Source organism: Cucumis melo, chromosome 5, assembly GCF_025177605.1.
Source record: "Cucumis melo cultivar AY chromosome 5, USDA_Cmelo_AY_1.0, whole genome shotgun sequence".
NCBI classification, from domain to species: Eukaryota; Viridiplantae; Streptophyta; class Magnoliopsida; order Cucurbitales; family Cucurbitaceae; genus Cucumis; species Cucumis melo.
Window position 1 is genome coordinate 24405573 of NC_066861.1, and position 7315 is coordinate 24412887.

Consider the following 7315-nt stretch of genomic DNA (forward strand, 5'->3'; position numbering starts at 1 on the left):
CTTGCATTGCAAGAATTACAGGTTTCTCGGTAAACCAAAAATGGGACGTTCGTGTCATACCACGGATACTTAAATAGCCAAACATTTCTTCATAACTAATATTTAACGTGCAACACTTCGTCTAAAACACCGAAGAAATTATTGTCGCCACTTTCACTTGCATCACGTTCACCAATTACCATCACTCTACTGTTTTTCTAGTGCTCCAGGAATCACATTCTGACGTATGAAATGTCAGTCCACCCACGATACATCAATTGTAACAACGAATGTCAAATGATGGTCCCATTGCAAGTGAGAAGAAATCGTTAGATAGATTTTCAGACTCATGTAATCTTATAACCTGAAATCAATGTGACAATGATTATACACATTCACGTGCTTAAATACATTAGTGCATAGATGTCACACGAAAACTTGCTATATACCTATGCTCGATACCATTCGGAGAATTGTCGTTGATGTCTTTTGTACAAATCAGTAGCATTTTGAGCCTGTCGATATATTAGCCTCAAATGATTTCTGACAGAAATGATTATAAGTTTAATTTGTGTAGCAATAATGTATATAACAAATACTCAACAACTATACCTAAGAAATACGAAGATAAGGAATGCTTACTTGCGATATTCCGATATTTCGTCTACATTATTGAGGATGTACCAATGGAAGAGGCGTTTCTCTTCCTATCATATAGTATGAAGACTTAACGCACTTAAGGATCGTACTTTATGCTTGAAAATTTCAAACTCACCAATTACATCGTCCTCTAGAATGCTATCATCATTTTGCTCATCTCTTGTGAATCGAGTCTCTATACCACTTAGGTAACGCTAACAAAAGATGCTCGATTCATTCATCACATACGCTTCTACAATGGACCCTTCAGGACGTGCTTTGTTTCTAAGATACTATTTTAAAATGCGTAGAATTCTTTCAATGTGATACATCCAACTATAAGAAACCGAACATGTAACCTTGATTTTATATGGTAAGTGAACGGCTAGGTATACCATAACGCTAAAGAAGGCAGGTGGAAATATTCTTTCCAACTTACAAAGTATGATTATGATATCTGCTTGTAATCTATCTAAATCACTTCTATCGTTCTGGCGCACAAGTCATGAAAAAAATTACATAGTTCGATAATAGTAGTGTACACATTTTTCAGTAAGAATAGTCGAATACCAATGGTAGCAGTCGATGTAATAAAACATGATAATCATTCGTTTAGAGTCATGATATTTTTCCCTCTTTTCATGCAGACATCGCGATATATTGGAAACAAATCCATCGAGAAACTTAACTGATTTCAGAAACTTACAAAACTCAACTCGTTCATTGCTAGTCAACGTGTAGCTCGCGTGTGGCTTGACTAATTGGTTACTATCTTCTATTAGGTGTAAATTCTTTCTTATCTTCAGATCTTATAGCTTTAATCGAGCATTCGTGGTATCCTTGGTTTTCCCTTCGATATTCAACAACGTACCAACCAAATTATCACAAACATTCTTTCAATGTGCATTACGTCAAGTTTGTGACGTAACAGTAGTCTCGACCAGTAAGGAAGTTCGAAAAAAAATACTTCTCTTTGTCCAATTACGAGCCCTCTTTCTTTTCTTATCATTTATTAAAGGATGTTTACTTATAATTGGAAACTCCAATTGATCTAGCTGTTCTATGATTTTATACCCATTCATCACAACTAGAGGAGCCTTAAGCTCTACCTTTCAATCGTGTAGCCTACTTCTATTCCACACGTGGTTCTCTAGAAGATAGCGTTTATTTTCCATGAAGGATATTCTACCTTGTATCCCCATGTATATGACACATGCCTAATACCCCTTTATTCTCCACCCTAATAGGTCACTATACGTCGGAAAGTCATTAATTGTCCTCAACGAGGCTACAGGTAGGTGAAAGAGCTGACCTGTAGGAGAGTCATACGTGCGCACCCCGAAATTCCATAGCTTTTCAGTTTCTCAATCAATGGTTGGAGATACACATCGATTTGCCTATCAGGAGAATCAAAGTGCTTCCATCCCTTTGCATCAACTGGATGTCTCAACACGTTTATCCCTACGCCATCTCATGTCAACGGACCCTTTCTGCGATACAAACAAGCGTTGTAACCTCGGTACCAAAGGAAAGTGGTGCAATACCTTATGCAGAATTTTTTCTCTGTTATGATTAACCTTGTATCGAGCCTCGCCACATGTAGGACAATGTTACAAATTAGCAAACTCTTTCAGTACAATACAGAGTCGTACTTGCACCCATGAATAGTCTCGTATCCCAAGCCCAAGTCACCCAAGTCACGAAGTTTTCGTTTGGCTTAATAAAATGAACTAGAGATAGTACTAGTACACATTGAAAATGTTGCTCTTAAGAGTTCTAACAACATGTCGAAGGAATTGTTACGAAGGACTTGTTACTCCAAGCATTTAAAACCTTCACATGCATCAACTTAACCAAAAATTCAAAACATCTGGGGTACAACTCATTACGTGTTTCATTCAATAAGTTTTGAAATATGTTTATTGTATCTTCATCTATATCTACCCTAATATTCCTTGACATTCCATCCTCCAAACGATCTTCCTTCGTTTCCCTCTTCCTGTTCAATCGGGTCTTGTAAATTATTCAACATACAAAACATATCATCTTCTTCATCAAACTGCTTACTACTAGTTCCTTTATCAAAAGGGTTACTACTAGTTCATTCCTCAAAGTTTTCTGTACCTCTAAAGCTAACTGACTCTCCATGATACACCTATTCTGTGTAGTAGGAGATATTCCAATAATCAGTAGATGTTGTTCCACAGCCTCTAATGAGTTCCAATTTGAGTTCATACATCTCTTGCATGAACACCTTATTCATCCATAGGCATCGACGTGAAACTTGACAACTTCTAAAAATTGGACCACTCCCTCTCTATACTCAAGGAAAAACTTATTCCTTAGTTTCATCCAACCCTTGTCCATTGTTTAAGTCCCTAAAACATATATAGTTTGATTAGAAGCATATTCCTCTCCTCTCACATCCTAAACTTACTAACCTGAATATACAATCTCCTAAAATTTTCAATAAAACTAACTTCAAACTAGAGAGGCTACCATAATTGTAGGATAACCACTACATTCTAATTAACCACAATCAACTTCAATCTTCATATCCTACCCACCCCTTCCAGTAACACTACCTTACAAGCTACCCCACTACCACCTTTTCAAACCCCTCAGAAATACAAACAAATTCGAAATAAAAAAAGGCTATCATAACTGCAGAATAGTCATCCCAAATTAACAATAAAGTTATTCAAAACTACTAAGAAATAAACTACTAAAATTGAACTAAAGGCTACCATAACTACAGAATAGCCAAAATGAATCTTAACACAAATTATAGAATTTTTAAAATAGTAATAACCCTTAGCCCCCTCCCCCCTTCTGCCCATTCAAAAATTCCAATTCAACCCTCCCAAATCAAAATTCCAATTCAACCCCCTCTCATTCTTAATCCATTCCATTCAATTAACTCTTCACCCACACATTTTCAAATTTTGGAACCAAAATTTAAACTCCCCAACCCAATTTCTTAAATAAACCCCCCAAATTTTCAACCCATATTCCAAAACTAATTCAATATCCTAAAAATAATTCAATATTCAATCTTAAACAAACTTAAAATATATATATAAACTAACTAACCTAAACTAATTTCTAACTTAAACTAACTTCAAAACTAATAAGAAATTGCTTTAAACTTACTAGAAAATGAAGGACGACGGCATGGTGGCGAGGCAGACGGCTGTGAAGGCGACAATCCTTCTTATCTTTACCTCTTCACTTCATTTCAGTTCTGTGAAAAACAAAACTACAAAGAAATATATAGGGGAACTCTTGGCGCACCACAAAGATGTCGGGAGTTCCACCATATATTCGATGCCATTTCCGACGCGTCACTAATGGCGCTAAAAATTGGTAACATATTTCTCGACACCATGCAAGGGCCATCAGGAACCCTTGCTCTAACATAATTAATATTCAAGTGTTTCCAGATGCCTGTGAAAGTCATCAAAAATATGCTACCAATTTTCGACGTCGGACGAGAATCATCGGGAATAAGTGTCACCATGCCCAACGGCTTGCATGGAACATCAAGATAAGTTCAATATTTACTTTAATTGTGAACAGGCATCTATCCTGACTTTCTAGCTTCAGATGTCGTTTAGTGCGTTGGGAACTCCCAATTTCTTGTAGTAATCAAAAGAAAGGAAGAGATGAGAAGAGAATCCTTCAAATTGGAAAAAGATACTTAAGATAAAGGGAAAAAATTGTTGTTAATGAGCCAATAACTTCATTGCTCATCCTCAAAATATGATATAAACATAACTATTGAAAAGATACGTCGGTAACCATATAACACTACAAAAAACAACAAATCTCCCTTCACCCAAAATCACCGAAAAAAGCCTGAAAGAGCGTCGAGATATGTAACGACCCAAAAACTAAGATAATTTTAGGAATTAATTATCTTAGTTTTGTTTAATTTTGTTCAAAATAGTGGACGTTATTTTAAAGATTTATTAGTTCTTCCTTAGGAATTGGAGTTAATTAAATAATTTTGGGAGCTTATTTAATTAATTTGGAGAAGTGGATTTTGTAGATACTGGGAAATTTTATGTATATATATATATCTATATATACATATCAATATTATGAAAAAATGAAAAGGATAATCATATTGGTTAAAATATATTTGGTTGAGCAAAAGAAATGGTATTTTTGTGAGAAGAAGATTGAGGTTATTATTGTGTTGAAATATAATTATTTGGAGAAAGATAGTGTATTGTTGAAAGAAGATAAAGATAGATTTTTTTTTTGGAAGAGATATTTGAAAAAAGGATATTTGTGGAGAGAAAGAAAGAAATTTAAAATAATAATTATATAATTGAAAATATAATTATTATTTAATAAAAGATAATTATGATAAGAAATAGAAAGTTGATTGGATGGAGATTTAATTGAAGAGAGAGAATATTTGAGTTTAAAAAGAAGATTTGGTGGGTTTTAAATGAAGAGAGAAGGTGTGAGGTCTATTTTGGGATAGAATAAAGAAAAATAAAAGAAAATAATAATAATAATAATAATAATATTATTTTCTTTATTCATAGGCCTCGTGAAGCGTGCATCGTAACTATTCACCATCTTCTTCCTCAAGAAACTCTAACCCCTCAAACACTAGAAATCAAGAGCCGTCGTCGTCGTCGTCATTCTCCTCCATCTGTCGTTTCCCGTCGCTTGACTCACCGATTGTCTCTGTTCGACAGCCACCACGAAACGCCATCGACCGCCATGTCTCCTGCATCGTAACCAGTCGTCTTTTGCCGTGTCGTTCCATCGAGTAGTAGCCATTGATGAACCTTTAGCTGCCGTTATCGACGAACGTCAGACTAAGCTGAGTTGCCCTCTGAGTTGTGTGTGAGTGTGGGAGCCGCTTCTTCCTCGGTCGTTCACCCGATCTGCACAAGTCGTCTACCCGATCTACGTAAGCAGTCAGCCGAGCTGCGTTCAGCCTCAGATATGAGCCATGCGTGCAAGCCACCTAAGTTATCCGCGTTGCCTGAGTCGATTCGTCCTCCCAAGTTGTGAGTCGCTTCTCCTTTTCAAACTGTGCACGCCCATCAATTTCCTTTCTATCTAGGCCAATTTCCCGTCTATCCAAGCTATTTTGAGCTATAAGCCTATATTTTGGTCTTTTCCCTTATTTTATTGGTAAGTATTTAATGGATTTTGGGTAATACCCATTAGATAATAATTTTGGACCATAAATATTTAATTTTAGATTAATTTGGTTAGATTTTATTTGGAAGTTTTGAGCTGTGGAATTTTACCCAATCAAAGATAAACTGGATTCGACCTCAACTTTGGGTAAGTTGAATTAACTGGATTTTTTATCCTTAATAAACTGTTAATTAAGTTATTGAAGTTAATATTTTACCCTTACTGTTTAGGACTTTTCTTAGGAAGCTTGACCTTGCTGTTAGGATTATATTTTTGGTTAAACGAATCTCCAGATAAGAGATTTTACTACTGGACTTTCGAATTGAATTTAAGAGACTACATGTATTTACGATTATGCATTGATGGTAACTAAGATGCATAATGCGATGCTATAGATGATGATTGATATTAATTATATCGGTAATGATGAATGATGTTATGATCGATGGTGATGATTGATATGTTTGTGATTATTATGATACATAATAAAATAATAACATGCTTAAGGACGTTATGATTAATATTCAGGTTATGTTCCGATGTTTATGATGATGTTACATGCTTTTGGATTATGGTGTGTCTGTTAACTTTATATGTTAAGTTTCTTATCCCTCCTGTATTGTGATCCTATCTAAAGGATCACTCGTACAACTAGGGGTGTTCCTACGAGACACTCGCACAATTTAGGGGTGTACCTACAGATCACATGCACGGTTAGGGGACAGTTATATTGTGTATACTGAGTCACTCGCACGACTAGGGGTGTTTCGACGGAACCACTCGCACATTACATATATGTTTATGAATTGTGTACTTGTGATCACTCGCATGACTAGGGGTGTTCCTACGTGACTACTCGCAAAATTTAGGGGTGTTCATACGGTCTCACATACTTAGTTATGCTCCATTGGACATACGACGTTATGATTATGTTTTTACTGGAAAGTTAACAGATCACCTAGCGGGACTAGTAGTTGGTCCGTTATTGAGTATATTTATATACTCACTCTTTTCTATGTTTAATATTTCAGGCTAAGATAGAGACTTGAGAAGCTGGCGAGCGGCAGAACGGGATTCGTGGCATGTCATATGGGGACACAGTTAGCTTCCGCATCTATTTATATGTTTTTCAATATTTTTAAATGTTAAACATTTTACCTAAGACATCCAACCAAAAACTTAGAAAATACTAATTCCTAACGTCGTATACGCCCCTACTCCTAATGGATGTTCCACAGTATGGAGTTTCTTCCATCAAACAAATTTTGGGATGATCTCCCTATGCTTGTCAGAAGATCTTTATTCAAATTATTATTTTTTTTAAGTTTTTATTGATTAGTTTTTTTTAATTCTCAACAACCCAAAATTGAGAACAATATAAATCGAACAAAAGGATTTCATAAATAATGGAGCTCTTGAACAAAAGTTCGTTTACATAAGTAGTATTCTTTATAACCAAAATTAGAAGAAAAAAAGTTTACAAAATGTTCTACAAAATGCTTATGCCTAGAATACATAGAAGATAAAG

The 7315-nt window shown here is 35.4% G+C and overlaps 1 long non-coding RNA gene across 1 annotated transcript; it reads left to right on the forward strand.

Annotated features, from left to right (window-relative positions):
* The first annotated feature begins 5102 nt into the window (after positions 1-5102).
* On the forward strand, positions 5103-7098 carry LOC127149610 (uncharacterized). Its single transcript, XR_007821283.1, has 2 exons — positions 5103-5651; positions 6819-7098. It is a non-coding gene; the product is annotated as an uncharacterized LOC127149610 (long non-coding RNA).
* The last annotated feature ends 217 nt before the right edge of the window (positions 7099-7315 follow it).